At 35.2% G+C, this 16,149-nt stretch overlaps 1 protein-coding gene across 4 annotated transcripts in view; it reads left to right on the top strand.

Moving 5' to 3' along the window:
• Positions 1-16,149, top strand: part of ERCC6 (ERCC excision repair 6, chromatin remodeling factor) — a 106,280-nt gene that overhangs the window by 25,284 nt on the left and 64,847 nt on the right. The window lies entirely within an intron of this gene.

Here is a 16,149-nt window from a genome sequence, read left to right as displayed (position 1 = left end):
GTAGTGGAGCTAAACTGTGGTCTGCATCCTGTAGAAGAGAGAAGGGGATAGGCATCTTTCTCCAGGCAAAATGAAAGTTACCCCTGTCAGATATTTCCTTTCAGCCTGAAGACATGTGCAGGTCTATTTTAACTGAAACCTTTCCTTGACTATTATCTGCTCAAGCTATTATTCCATCCTTTTTTCCTTTGCTTTCAGTTCCCTATTAAAAGTCATTTTTATTTTCAACTTTTACTTCTTTTTATCCCCTTTCCTTATCTTTTTTGCAATATGGGTTCCAGTAGCAGGGTCACTGGTGATTTCCCTGTCACTAATCCTTATCTGTTCTTATATGGCTTGATTTCTTTGAAGAATTTGACCCAGTGGATCTCTCTGCTTCTTGATATCCTTAGTTCCCTTGACTTCTGTGACACTTCTCTCATAATTCTTATTCTGGCCCTCTGACCACTCTTTTTTGATATCTTTTGGTGGTCCCTTATTTTCTTTTCATACTTGAGTATAGCCCAATATTTTGTCCTTAATTTTTTCCCCCCTCACTATACTTTTCCTCTTTATCTACACTGCAGATTCAGTTATTACCTTTATTCAAATAATTTCCAGATCTATATTTCTACTTTCCCTGTCCAATCAGTTGCCGTGTCCTATCCTTTTTACCAGTCTCCTCTGTGATTCAGTCTATCATCATTCTCTCCAGTCTGTTAATCATACTGGTGTCTTTTTCCTACTCCAAATTTGGTGACTTTCCAAAACTTGGTGGCCATTGATCAAGGGCTGGGTTTGGAGTCAGGAAGACCCGAGATTGACTCCTGTGTCAGACACTTAGCAACTGTGTGTCTTGGGGAAAACCCTCTTAACCTCAGTTTTTTTTATCTTATGGGAATTATAGTAGGACTGACTTTCCAGAATACTTGTGAAGATCAGATGAGTTAACATATAAACCGTAAAGCATCACACAATAAAATATAAAACTCTTTTATTCAGGTCTGCTCATGATCTGGTTTCAGTATAATTTAAACTATCCTCCTGGTCACCTTCTCTCTCCTCTCCTTGCCTTTGTCATTCCTCACCCCTTGCTTGCAATGACTCCGTCTTCTGCCTTGCCATTCCCATTTCTTGGCATTTCTCCCTTCAAAGGCTCATACCCTTCATGAAGCCTTCCCTGATACCAGCCTTCTCTCCTAGATTGATCTTTGTTATTTTCAAATTTTTTACCTCTCCTTACCTCATTTCATAGTTATTTATGTTTCTTTACTTCCCCAATTAGATGGAGAGCAGTTATATCTAATTCTTGATGAGAGAACTATCTTCCTTTGTGAACCTAATATCCAGTATAATCCCTTTTCAAGTTGTAGATTTATAAATTATTCAGTGTATGTTGAATTGAGTTATAGAGTTTGTTACCTTTTTGTTCAAATATACTTTTCTGTCAAAAGGAAGGATCTGACAATGTTAAAGCTCATAACATAGAAAAGGACTGTGCTGTACTGATAGGTCCTTCTTTAATAGAAGTATTTGTGGTTGACTTATTGAGTATTGGTCAGATATGAATCTTCTTTAATAGAAGTATTTGTCCTTGAATCATTTCATATTGGTCAGATATGAATAAGTACCATAAAATATTTGTAAGGACTTTTGAGTAAAGAAAGAATGATATTAATGAAAATCTTTTTTTACTGTTATTTTTTAAAGATTAGATCATTGTTTTGATCAAAACCTGATTAAACTTCCATATTTCAAGGCTCTATGATTTCATCTATGTGATCAGTATTCAGACATTTTTGTCATTTTAGGACCTGCCAGAGCTTGTTGTACCTTATTGCCTTATAGCATAGCCTTTCTAACCTAGAACACTTCTAAAATGTTTGCTTAAGTTCAATGAAATAGATTTTATTCTTAAACGTTAAAATTATAAAACAAAATAATCACAGCCATATCCTAGATTGATTTTTTATTAAAGTTACAATAATATCTTAAATGAATTTCAGAAATGCCAGTAACTCTTAATTGCCACCAAAACATTCCATGTCTTGAAATTTCACAGCTATGGTTATTATGGCTATTAAACTGTAGCTGTCCATAGTTGAAATTCTTATGCTAACACCCCTAGACACTTCTCAGTTTGGGAGATGTAATAAAAAAATAAAATATTCAAAATTGGGAAGTATATTAAGAACATTTTAGATATTCACTTTTATTTATATTTTGTTCCATAAAGTTTTTCAGCTTTTTATGTAAATATCCATTTGAAATTATAGCAGTATTCCCTTAGGTGAGGAAAAAGACCTTTAGGATTACTTAACTTAGCAATGGTTTGGTGATAAATGATCAGTATAAAGCTACACATTTTGAAACTCAGAAAATGAGTTTTTTTCCTTAAATAAAATTTAGAAATATATATATATATATATATACGTATATATGTATATATATATAATCTCCAAAAAGCCTATTTCATCAAGCTGGGAGGAACATGCTTAACAATATCCACTCTGAACTGCAAAAATTGAAACTTGATGCCTCTTAAATTAGATTGTTCTTCTTTCTGAAGTAACAAATATTTTTTTAAAAGCTGTTTTTTACTACTTGTCTTCTTATTAGGTAAAGGCTTTTCTGAGTCAATATTTTGTGCTAACAACCCCATTAAAGATGTTAGATTTGGCTTTTTCTTTTCTTTTTTAAACTTGAACAATACTTATTAAATTTGTTATTTACACAAATTTTTCAAAAATTATGACTAAAGAAGACAGGAACTGTCTAATTAACAGAAATAGTCAATCTTGAAAATAGCTAGTAGTTCTTAACAGATACAAACAGTAAAGAATCAATAGTTTCACCATACCTAATACAAGAACTTGCTCCCAAATTATTTGACTTAGTAGGTCAGTCTTAGAATTGACTTAAGACACAAAGAGGCTGAATGCTTCAATCTGGGTCAAATAAGTTTTAAGTGTCCAGTGTGGTATCTGAACCTAGGTCTTTCTGGGCTAGAACTCTGTCCACTATATTCATACAAATGAAAACTAACAAAAATGATGCAGAAAGGGAAAAAATAGGAACCAAAAATTTGTTACTATAGGAAGAGAATTAGATGAAGAAAATTCTTTCTAATTCTTATAGATAACTGTAATGGATTAAAATATGTTGTGATTAAGTAAGCTATGTTGAGAAAAATAGAGGTCTAAGAGTTTTGTCTTAGACTTCTAGAACTCGATCAAGGTACCAAAAGGTATCAAAAAAACTTGAAAAAATACACATTTATATTCCATTTTGTACTATTTCTATGAAGAAAAATAAAGATGAACAGTTTTATTTATTTTCATTTCTTATCTTAGGCATTATCTTCATTCCTTTATTGATATGCAAGGTCATATTTGCTCATTCATTTTCATCTTGACTGCATGAAAGTGTCTGCTATGGAGTGGTTTTTAGGGTTTCTGGAAAACTTAAGTGAAGTCCTTGACATCAAAACATTTAGATTTGGACATATATTCATATAAGTCCCTCACTTATAAAGTTAAATGTTGAGATCAATTGTATTTGTTCTATGTACTGTTATGACAAATTCTGAGAGAGGAATTCTGAGATGTGCTTTGGTGGATTAATTCCTTGAGTTTTCTGAAAATTCTGTCTTGTTGCTACTCTGTGATTCAACAACTGATGAGGGAAATATTTTCCCTTTTTTAATTTGTCTTGGATTTGTGTTGCTATTTTGACATGGGTACAAAGTTTAAATAAGAACAGTAGGTATCAGCTTCTGAGTCTCCCATTATTCTGGAATCTTGCTATTCCAGTTGACTGTTATCATAAATCCTAGGCATGGATTTATGGAACTGAAACTCTGTGAGAATTTATTTTTTTAATAAAAAGGGGTGCACTCATGCCACTAAGGAGAGGTGATTTGTGGTAGTAGGCATGGGGCAAATCTTAAGGCAGAGTCAGTACCTTCTGGTGTCCTGGAGCATGGTGGTTGGGGCAGTTGGACTGGAATGAGCTCTGAGAAAAACTTTGAGGGGTCCCAAGGGACTTGTCTAAATTGCCCTGACGACTGGAACCACTCATTTTCTACCATCTCTCCTTCCTTACCCCCCCCCAATATCCCTTCCCTGAGTAATTAGTGCTCTTCCAGCTAAACATCTCCTGGATTATAAGACCGAAAGATCATAGTTTAGTTTTCTCTCATGGGTAGGGTTAAAGTTAGTATTTTTAATTCAGTTTAAACATAAATCCCCAAATCTCAAATTTATGTTTGATTTATTTTTATATTCATTTTTCAGTATAGCCTTTTAAATATAGGTTGCCTGCTTTTATTTGGTAACTATAATAATATACTATGGTATACACATTCTTGTAACTCTTGTCTATTTGAATGTCTGATTTATGTAGATAAAGCTTGTGCATCAAAATTGTCTTTGTTCTTTTATTATTAAATATTACATATTGAAAAATATATGGTAGAAAATCAGTTAATTGATTCATGTTAAACAAGTTTCTTGAGAAAGTATGATGAACACATTCTTTAAATTTTTTGTAATAAAAGATATTTTTCCCTTCCACTTTCCCTTGTCATTGGGAATAAAAATGCTTTGCTTTTCACAATTTTTCTTGTAACAAAAATGTGTAGTAAAGTAAAACATATATTTTTATTAGTCCTGCCAAAAAAAACTTTTGTTTTGAGTCTCCTTATTTCTACTAAACTGGATGTTTGTTGACCATGTTGCTGACTCCATTGCTTATCAGCACAGACCTCTTCTCTTCTGTTTCTGTTCTGGGCTGATTTGCCTTCTCTTTCCCATCTTAGGCAGTCTGAGGGCTTTGCTGGCTCACCAGACTTAGGGTGGGACATCCAGCCGGGCCTAGCTCCCTCTGCCTTGGATACCCCCAGCCTCAGTCTCTCCATCAGCAGAAGCTTGAGAACACCCCAAAATAGTTTGGAAGTGCACAGGTATTGGTCTGTTGTAGAATTAATTTTTGTCATAAATGTAATACGACAGCTTAAAATTTTTGTTTTTATAATATTAGTGTTGGAGAATGGTATTAACCCCATCTTTTAGGCCCCTGTAGCAAGTACTGACTGAGTGCTGTTTTTTTGATTGGACTCTCCAAGTCTGGCATATTGCTGTCCTTGGTTCTTTCTGTGGTGACCGTGGAAGCAGGCATGGTGGGGAGAGAAGAGGAATTGGAGCTGGGAAGAACAAATGCTCTTTTTCAGACCTGGAGCTTTTCTGGGCAAAGTGCAGTTTCCAGGTATAATCACAAGATGGTGCAGTCATTCAGCCTAATCTGCTTCTCGGCATTCATGAGAGGAAAAGAATTCTGTGTGTGTGTGTGTGTGTGTGTGTGTGTGTGTGTGTGTGTGTGTGTTGTGGTGTTTGTCTGATGTTCGTGGTGTATGTGTGTGTGTGTGTGTGGTGTTTATATGGGGTGTGTGTGGTGTATGTGTGATGTTTATATGGTGTGTGTGAGGTATGTGGTGTTTATGTGTAGAGTGTGGTGTGTGATGTATGTGTGTGTGTATGGTGTGTCTGATGTGTGTGGTGTGGGTGTATGTGGGTGTATGGTATGTGTGGTATATGGGTGTTGGGCAACACTGGTCTTCTGAGAATGTTGACCAAGCCAGTGCTAGGACAGAGAATTTGATTAATGTTGTGTGGACATCTATGGGGATTCTAGGACACCATTGATTACAGAGTTTTTTCCTTGATTTCACATTCGGTCATTTTTTAGTTATTTTCTTTTATATATTTGAGTTGGTGAGTACTGACAAGCATTGCATTCAGTAATTATTTATTGATTGCATATTATGAGCAAGTCATAATCATGATGTTTTGTTGTCCACAAAATTGTGTTGCCATTGACTACTTTGATCTAATAGGTGGAGGTGAGGGGACCCCCTGGAGCTGGTGGGGTTCTTCTGTGATCAGAATGGAGAGAGGCAGGAGGCATTTCCACAGATGAGATGGGTTGGATATTGTCTCTGTAGTGAGCTCAGATCTGAGCCTGAGGTTCGGGCAGATACGGAGCTTGGGAGCAGATGCAGTTTATGGCAAGAAGGTGCCTGGAGACCGGCCTTCCAGAACTCTGGCTCTTTGGATTGTTCACTTGCTCCGTCCCCTCCATTTTGTAGATGAACTCAACCCCAGAGTGCTTATTTGACTTAGCCAAGGTCACACAGCTCTGTCCATAGTCACCTACCTACCTGTCCCTGAGAAGCCTTCAGGTGTTAAGTCCCTGTCCTGGCTTCCCAGCTTTCATTCATACTTTGTGAAAGACTGTCAGGGCTTCTTTAGGGCTCATAGGTCAGTGGGGTGGTTGTAGGATCCTGGAGTGGAGTAGTGTTGGGAGTTGTTTCCTGTGCCCCCGACACATGTGTTTGTCACACACACATAAATGAAAGGATCCTTGGGCCTGATTCATGAGACTTGGTGTGGCTAATTGACTTTAGAGAGGCTGATGTTGGGAGGGTTGGGAGGGACCTCATGGCTCCGCACCCAGCTCGTGTCGCGTCTCCTGGAAGACCTCTGTGGCGGTTCTCACACTGGACAGCTTGATTGGTGGGAGGTTTTGTCCTGCCTCTGAATTGACCTCTTACTCCTCCAAGTGACGACCCTTCAAATTCTTTAACACAGCCATCATAGTCTAGAAATGGGCTTGATAAGACCCTGAATTATGGTGACTAAGATGAAAATAATATATTCAAAGATCATCAGATCTGTTTATAATGATGGTAATATAAAACTGAAAGTTTTTCCAACAATAAAAAAAATTAATAAGCAAGAGGAGCAGCTGGGTGTCTCAGTGGATAGAGCGCTGGGCCCAGAGACAGGAAGCTTCACCTTCCTGAGCTCAAATCTGGCCTCAGACACTAATTTCATCCTGTTCCTCAGTTTCCTCATCTGTAAAATGGAGAAGGAATGGCAAACCACTCAGTGTCTTTGTCCAAAAAAACCCAAATAGGGTCATGAAGAGTCAGAAAGGACTGAAATGATACACTATTGTATCCAGGGCAGTTGTGAACCTCAAATGAGCAAACCTTAGAACACGCTGTCAGTGTCTTGAATTAGGATTGTTGTCATTAGCCCACAGCCACCAGTCTCCCATCTGAGCCTTCTACCAGACTCCTGAATGTAAATAAAGTTTATATAGCAAGATAGGGAAGGAGTATGCTGGTGAATGTTTTAACAACAGAGTTGGGATGTGGGAAGGGAAATATAAGTTTAATGTGTATTGTTAATGCACTTTCTTAAATCTAGACAATCAATAACACAAGATATTAAACCCTGATTTGAAGTGATTGCTTATTTCTGAAGGGTAAATACTTAAACTGAAAGTTAAACAGTTTTGTTTGTTCTAGTTTTGACATTGCTTTGTATTCATAATAATATTTTAAAAGCTTCTAATTGCCTAAATTAATCTTATTTTATTATAAGTCTGTAATTCTGCTTTGGCAAAAGGAAGTTAAAATTTAAAACTTGCCAAGTTTTTTTTTTTAAACTCTAAAAAAAGTTCACAAAACCTTCAGTGGCAACTCCTTTATATAAACTTCATTTTGCTTTTGGAAGCTACCTAATCGGCTTTCTGAGTTATCATGATTAATATTAATCATGAAGATTAATATTCCATGTTGCATTATCATTGGATTTTAATAAAATCTTTAAAATGTTTATCTCTAACAGTCTTCATATGATAAGTTATTATAATAGGATAATTAAGAAATAGCTAATTTATTTAAATCTAGGGAGCTACATTTGCCTCAACCAATCTGATTAGGTCTTTTTTATATCAAAGACACAATTTAATTTTGAAATTCCTGACTTCTCTGCTCATTTTAAAACAAATTAATCTTTAGAAATTTGGATATTGCAGATTTTCCAAGACAGATAAAAACAAATTTAAAAAGTGGCACTTGTCTGTGTCACCAGTTTCTGAAGAAATCCATTTTTGTCCAAATAAATCTTATTACCTTAACATTTTTGGGCTTTTAGGGAATTGTATTTTAAAGGTAGAATAAAAAAGGAATAGGGATATTCCCTTAAGGACATTTTCTTAGAGAGCAGGTTGACTGTTCTTTTAAATGACAAAACTAAGACACAAATGAAGACTGATTCTGGTTCAGTCGATGAACACACCTTTCATTCTAAGCTCAAGTGCATAATTGTCTGCATCAGTCTTAATTTAGTATGTAAGGTCTATGCTACTAACTGTGTGTATTTCATCTGCTAGTATGTACCAATTAAACCCACCCAGATAGACCATAAAAAGGAAGATAAGAAAAATAAAACACTGAGTATCTCAATTTAGTAAATTAGAATCATCTTTAAGGGATTCTTAGCTGTCTGAAATAGAAAACATATTATACTACAGAAATTCAAACTATATTAAATACCCAGCTTGGTGCCTGAATATATTTTTAAAAAATCAAATTGTACTCATTACTGTGCTGCTTGTTGTAGGAATTCTTTCTTGGGTATTGCAATAAGTGGAAAACAAGCTTGCTATCTAAATGTAATACTATATTAAGAATGATTTAACTGCATGATAGATAGCTTTTTTTCACAACCAGTGCAGAGTTAAACTGCTCTTGGGTCAGTGATCCTTGACAACATAAAATTAAAGCTGTATAGCAGTAAGGTCATCAAATAGTATGTTCTGTGAATTCATTGATATTTTGAAGACTATATGTTCATTTTTATGACTTATTTAAATATATTGATAATATTTTGTACTTCAAAGTACATATCAATATGTAAGAAAGCAGATAATTTTTCTATGTTATAAACAATTGTCTGTGTTGATTAATTTTATATTTGGTATCTTCTTAGTGAGCACATAGTTGGTAAGCCCTTAATAAAAGCTTTCTGTGCCAATCACTGTACTAAGAATTGGGGATGCAAATGCAAGCGAAGGAGATTGATTGCATCTGCCCTCAAAGAGCTTTCATTCTAATAGGAGAACACACTACCTTAAAGGGACCTGGAAAGTGGGATGGTTGGGAAGAGGCATGAAAGTCTGGTTCTTGAAAAACCTCTACTCCCACGGTGAAGTCTAAGGATCTGATGAAGATAGGGAGGAAAATTCTAAAAAAATTTTTTTTTGAAAATGTTTACATTTCTGGTGAAGTTTTAGTTGCAGACAAATTATTGAAGATGATCAGTTCTAATTTGAGATTTTCAAAGTATGTATGTATGTTACAAAGATTTATTTTGGAAGTAAAAAGAGGTCAAAAATGGATGGTTTAGGAATTTTAGAATTTGAAAAATACTTTAATATTTGGTAAAACTGTTTATTGATTCTTAATTTGGACAAATTCCTATACTTGGAACTGATCAAAATCATGTTCTCATCTTCCTTGAAGTCCAACCAATTCTGAAAACAACAGTAACTCGTGTAATAATGGCAAGAATACTGTTTTGAATTCAGAGAACTTCATTTTAAATCTTAGCTTTGCTGTTTACTAAATACTTGGCTGATTTTTTTTTCCTCTTTAAAAAAATTCTTTGTCACATAGGATGTCTCTGAGATGAGGGAAAGGCACAGTAAGAAATTTAGCTATGTTAAAAAACCCCAATAAAATATATTTGAAAAAACAAAATAATATAAATGAATATCTTCAATCTCCTTCAGAGATATTGTTTAGGGAGCTAATTTGTTGATGAATTTTGACCTTTTTTTTTAAATGACATATGTTTGAAAACTTCAAGCCAAACATTTCTTTTAATCAGTCGATGAACACACCTTTCATAGAATAGCGAAGGAGATGGGGTAAACATTTATTTATTACCTACTATGTTCTAGATACTACTGAGGGTTTCATAAATATTATCTCATTAGAGTAGTGTTTAATTTGTGGTGTGAAACATCTCTCCTGAGTAAGAAGTCATAATGATTTATCCAAAAATGAATAAATGAAATCTTTTGCCTCTTTGGGCTTTACTTTCCTCTTCTATATGATGAGAGAATTAGACTAGATGTTCTCTAAATTTCTTTTCACTCCTAAAGCTATGGTCCCATGATCTTTAAGATGTTTGAAACATGGTTTTTATGAAAATAATTTTATGTTTAGATGATTACATATTTGGAAAAATAGCTATATTTGTCACTCCATTAGTATTACTGATAGGAATAATGAAATAACCATTAGCTATATATGATCTCTTCTTTTTAGTAATCTATTGTTCTCAAATAAGATGAATTTTCTTTTTTAGTCTAATTATTAAGGTTCTTATTTTAGTGATTTAAAAGCTATGTTAATATATTACCAGTAGCTGTGGGTGGGGTCAATTGGTAATTATTGTTATTGCTTTCATATACATACACACAATAGAAAGAATTATATATTTCTTAGGGAGACTAAAATTTGATTACTTACTCTTTAGCTTTTATCATATATAGGATAAGATTAGACTTTTGTTTCTCATGTAAATTGCTTGGTTTACCATTTACTTTGCTAAACACTATTAAGAGCTTTACTTTTCCATGCATCTTTGGATTTTTAAATGCTAGTATGAAAAGATACAATTAATTTCTTCCAAACTTGAAAAAATAATATAAATTGAATATGAATGTTGCCAAATTACAAAGAGCAAACTTAACTCAAAAGAAAAGATATAGAAAATATGAGAAGAAACTTTCTTCTACTCCTTTCCAGTGGAGGGGGATGGGTACACAGATGTGGAGCCTTGCATATATTGTCAGTTTTTTTATGCATTGATTGGCTTTGTTTTCTACTTAAACATTTTTTTAAATTATATATGACTGGAAGAAAAGACACTATCCTGATTTTCAAAATGAGGAAAAAAATAGTCTGCACATTTTAGGATAGTGATAGGACTTTGCTGGCAAAAGTTTATAGTGGATCATTAAAGAGTTGGTAAAAAAAAAGTGAGGGGCAGCTAGGTGGCACAGTGGATAGAGCACTGGCCCTAGAGTCAGGAGGACCTGAGTTCAAATTCAACCTCAGACACTCAATAATTACCTGTGTGGCCTTGGGCTAGTCACTTAACCCCATTACCTTAAATTTTTTAAAAAAAGCCAGAATGGATTAATCAAGAACATGTTATATATAATGGGGGAGAAGGTAAATGAGAAGAGGAAGAAAAAACAAATAATAGGTAATGTTGAATTTAATATATTTAAAAGGAAAAGAAACTTTGTTTTTTTTTATATTCCACATGGTGAATGGAAATGTCTTTTATTTGGTGTTTAAATACATGATAAAAAAGTAACTAAAAGAATATTTTATGTCAGACTAACCTTATAGCATTGTATTGAAATGGACTATTAAATCATTGGGCAGATAGGTTACTCAGTAAATAGAACAATGAGCCTGGATTTGGGAAGACCTGGGTTCAAATCTCAGATTCTTGCTAGCTGAATGACCCTGGGCAAGTCACTCAATCCCAGTTTGCCCTCATCCACGGGAGCAGGAAATGGTGAGTCACTCCAGTATCTTTGCCAAGAAAAACCCCAGGGGCAATTTTGGCATCTTGGGATCACAAAAGTTGAATCCGAAGGAACATTAACATTAGACTAATACATTAAGAAATTCTATGGAAATAGATTTATATAAATTTTAACAAAGTAGTTGATCACATATTCTTGTGAAAAAGGACCCTATGATAATACAGTTAAATGAATCCACCCAACCTGGAGGCCTGATGATTTTGAAGAAGTTCAAAATTAGCACAGATGACCCAACACTAGCCGGGATAGCTCATTCACCAGATGACAGTCAGGGGCCCAAAGGATCTTGACAGACTAATGTAAAATTCCCCAGGGATAAATGGAAAACATCATTGGATTTTAAAGATCAACTTCATAAGAACCTGGTGATCAAGGCAGAATTAAAAGTTTGAAAAAAAAGTTTAGGGGTTTCATGGTTTACAAACTCTGAATCATTGGTGTAATATGGCAGCCAAAGATCTAATTAGTCTTGGGCTCTGTTGAGAGGCAGGAATTTCCCTTCCTCTTCCTCTCTACTCTTCAGAGAGCTTCCAGGACTAAGTGGACAAGCATAGCTCTCCTCTGGTCAGACCCCACTCTGGAGGTTTGTGGTTGATTCTAGCACCACCACTGATGGAGGACATCGAAGAAAACTGGGGTGGCCAAGGGCCTGGAATTTTCACCCTGTGAGGCATGACTGAAGGAACTGGTTATGTTTACATTCTGGAGCAGAGAAGACTCAAAGGGGCATGATGGGTATTTTCAAGTGTTTGGGGATTTGACTGTTCTTCTGGACCCCAGATAGCAGAGGAAAGAACAGCAGATGGAAACCAGGGAACCTTTGAGGCATGACATTTAACCAGTCGAGTCATTTTAAATTTAGGAGTTCTTATAAAAATTATATCTCATTACTTCAAAGGTTAATATGTATACTTTCTTAACCCTTTTTAATTGGTAAATCATTTAATAAAAAACCCCAAAACATTAATCATTTAGTATGTGCAAGCACCATACTAGATGCAAGAATACAAAGAAAGAAATGAAGTAGCTCCTCCCTTTGTGGAACTTACAGTCTCTCCAGGGGAGATAAATATGAATATCACAATGTAAGCTGCCATAATACAAAATTCAGTGTAGTACACATTATCAAATGTTACTAGGCCACATTTAATGCCAGTCAAATTCAATTAATGTGATTTGTGAGAGCCATTGAAGAGTTTTCAACATTGTCATTGCATGTGGATGTATATGTTGTGCAATAGCTAAGTATCCTGGTGTATTGGGAAAATAACAGGATGTGAATACTTTGATCAGCACATTTTTAATGTGGATGAAAAAGACTCATTTTGGAAAAAAGATGCCTTCCAGCACTTGACATTTCCAAAAAACTAAAAACCCAGATCTAAAGTTTAGGTCTAAAGATCTCTTAACATTTCTATTGGGAGGTAATAAAGGGATTTTCATTTATTTATATATTGGGTTTTTAAATCCTTGTTTTCTGAGAGGGTCCAATCATCTATCATTCCACTTCTTTGGCAGTCAGATTAGAAAGCGTGGGCAGCTAGAGCTGTTTTTGAAGATTAGGTTTCAATTTATTTTAGCCCAGCTTTTGAAAAATATTGCAAGAACATTATTTTTAAAGCTTTACTATTTTAGGTGATCTCCTAGGGCATCCAGCCATACTTGATCATTATGATTGTGTGATCACAAATTGTAGATAACACTCTACCACTCCCAATGTGTGAATGGAGATATAAAGGAAGGAAAGACAGTTTGGTCTATGTTGCTAAAATATTTTTAAAACAATGATGATGTTTTTGTCATATTTTCATTTTAGTCTTTTCTGTACAATATTTAGTAAATTAAATTTTAAAAATTGTGCTTTCTGTATAACTACTTTTGACTTTATAATAACTTTGGTCTTAGCATACCATATTTTAATAAAGTATTTTAATATGTCTTATCCTTTTCATGTGGGAAAAAGGAATAGAAATCACCTCTTAAGATAGTATAGATAAATGGATCCAGAATTGGGGATGTGACTAGACTCAGGGTAGTCTTAACTTTCCTGTTTTATGCAAGTAAACAGATAAGGACTTAATTTTAAAGTTTTTCATTACATATTTTTTGTTATATATTTCCATTAACCATATTTTACATAGAACTGTTATTTATAGTTCAAAAATGAATAATATGACTTCTCAGGTTTCATTATTTGTACTAACCATGGCCTTTTGTAATGTGCAATCAGAGTAAGTCCAAGGCAATGTGACTGAAGGCTAACTTTCTGGTGATGCCTTTTTAAAATTGACTGTAGAGATCATTATGACAGGAGAAGCCTTGTTGGCTTAGCCTTTGAGGATCTATACAACATAGTTATTGTTGAAGGTACAACCTGAGTTTTAATATTGTTGGAGGACTGAATAAACAACTGTTTTGGAAAACAGTTTAGAATTGTAGGAGAAAAATGACTAAATTGCTCATCCTCTGTGTAATGCTACCCTTAAGGGCCTATGTCCTAAGGCTTGTCAAAAAACAGATTTGGAAATTGGAAAACAGATTGTCCAGTTTTCATATATCTTGTTCCAACAGAGTCTAAAGTCTAGATTAATAGCACTTTTTAAAAATTACGTTTCCCTTAAAAAGCTCTAATCAAACCTTGCTTTGTAATTGGGCAGGTCTGGTTTGTGTTCGGGTTGTTCTTTTGCAGTTGACCCTTTTCTTCATGAGATGTAAAATAGCATATAGCTTGTAAAGGTTTTGGTAGTTTGTTGTTTGTTTTTTTAACCAGCAGGCAGGATAGACTATAGCAAAAAAGTAAGGCAAAATGGGTTAGAAAATTGTCAAACTATATTTTATAAGTGCTCTTTGAAAAATTATGTTATGGTTGGGACTGCAAATGTTGTTTCTCTTTGTCTTCTTTGCTCCCTCTTTTCTTGTTATTCATGTATAACTTTGAATGTGTACTAGTGGAAAATTGGCTGCAAAATGAAGCAACTCAAGCCCTTTTGACTATCTGCAATGACAAAATGTTAAAACAACAACTGCAAGGGACAGCTTGGGCAGTTAAACTATTCCTGCCATCATTTCTTTGGTGTTTTGTCCCTTGGTCAAAGTTGTTCATAATGCACTGTTTTTGAGAAACCAGTCAGGGGCCTCGTAATTTGCTTCAAGTATCTTGGGGAAACTGGGGAATGTGCTGTTCATACCAAATTTTCCATCTTGATCAGTATTTTAATTTTATTGCTAAGTTTCCTTGTAGAAGGATGCCAATAGATTTGGAGGGTGGGCTGAATATGATAGTAGTCTGTGTAGTTAGAAAAGCTGCCAATGAACAACATGCCTCCTTCATTTTATTTGGTTGCAGCTGTGACTATTATGTGATTTTTTTTTTAGCTTGGTGATGGGAAGATTTTTTTAAGTGCCCCCCCCCAATTTAAACAAAGCATAACCGAGCCTGCTTAAGTTATTGATTCTTTATATTAGCTGCCCTGTTGTTTCTTGGATACAGTTACTTAATTGAGACATTTCCATTGCTATTTCCATTTTTTTGGCCACTCAACAATCTGGATTCGAATCCTGGCTTTGGTATCAGCTCCCTCTGTGTATGTAGACAACTTATTGAACCACCGTGTGCCTGTTTCCTCCAATATAAAGATGCTTATACAGTTTTGCATAATTCTACTGTGGTTTTATGTATGAAGAAACTTGCTGTTGCAGAATTTTAAAATGAAGGTAATGATCTAGTTTGTGTTACTTAGAGACTGGGAATCTTTACCTTGTACAGTGATGTTTTGGTGTAATAAATAATTTACAGAATGCTGTTTTATGAATGAAAGAATGAATAATAAAGCATTTATTAAGCACTTACTGTGTTCAAAGCACTATGCTAAACCCTAGGTCAGCTCTTCAGGAGCTCACATGCATGCTTTAGGCTTTTGCTTCAGTTGGGTGCAGAGGTCTCATGGACCTTGGGCAGAGTGGCAAAGCAGATGGCAGTGCTGCTTATTGAATGTTATGTCCATTGATAAGATCATATCTGTCCCTGATGTTGAGCCATTTGACAGGCTGAGGACTTTGGAGATAGCTTTCTTTTTTGAGTCTTCAATAGCTATGGCTGTAGCACTTGCAAGAACTCCTCATTGGCAGACCACATCTTGAACGCAGGTGTTGCCTTCCTGAGTGATGGCTGACAGTAGTGGGCTGCGAGTGTTGCTATTTCCAAGACTACTGTGTTGAGGGTCCTAGGCTATCTGCAAGAAATGTTCTAGGAGCCTCTAAAATGAACAAATTTGTTTCAGTTATGTGTTTAGATAATTCTAGAGGTTATAGATAAATATAAGGTCCCTTTCTACAATCTTTATTAGCATAGCAAGAAAGTTGAGGTAACCGTACCATGGGGCAGTAGTTCCAAGTTTATCAACTTTATTGTTTGACTATTTTATTTTAAATTCTACTTATACTGAAGCTGATACTGAGTGAGGAGGTATAAAGGACAGGTATAACCTTGTAGTTGAGGAAGCTAGGTGGCACAGTGGATAGAGCACTGGGCTTGGAATCAGGAAGTTGGGGGTTGGGATCCTGCCTCAAACACTTGACTCTTGTTAGTTGTGAGACCTTGGGCAAGTCACTTAACCCTGATTGCTTCGCTTCCAGGGCCATCTCCAGTCATTCTGATTCATTCCTGGCCCCTGGACCCAGGTGATTCTG

This window comes from Macrotis lagotis, chromosome 4, assembly GCF_037893015.1.
Source record: "Macrotis lagotis isolate mMagLag1 chromosome 4, bilby.v1.9.chrom.fasta, whole genome shotgun sequence".
NCBI lineage: Eukaryota > Metazoa > Chordata > Mammalia > Peramelemorphia > Peramelidae > Macrotis > Macrotis lagotis.
This window is presented reverse-complemented; position numbering and strand designations above follow the sequence as displayed.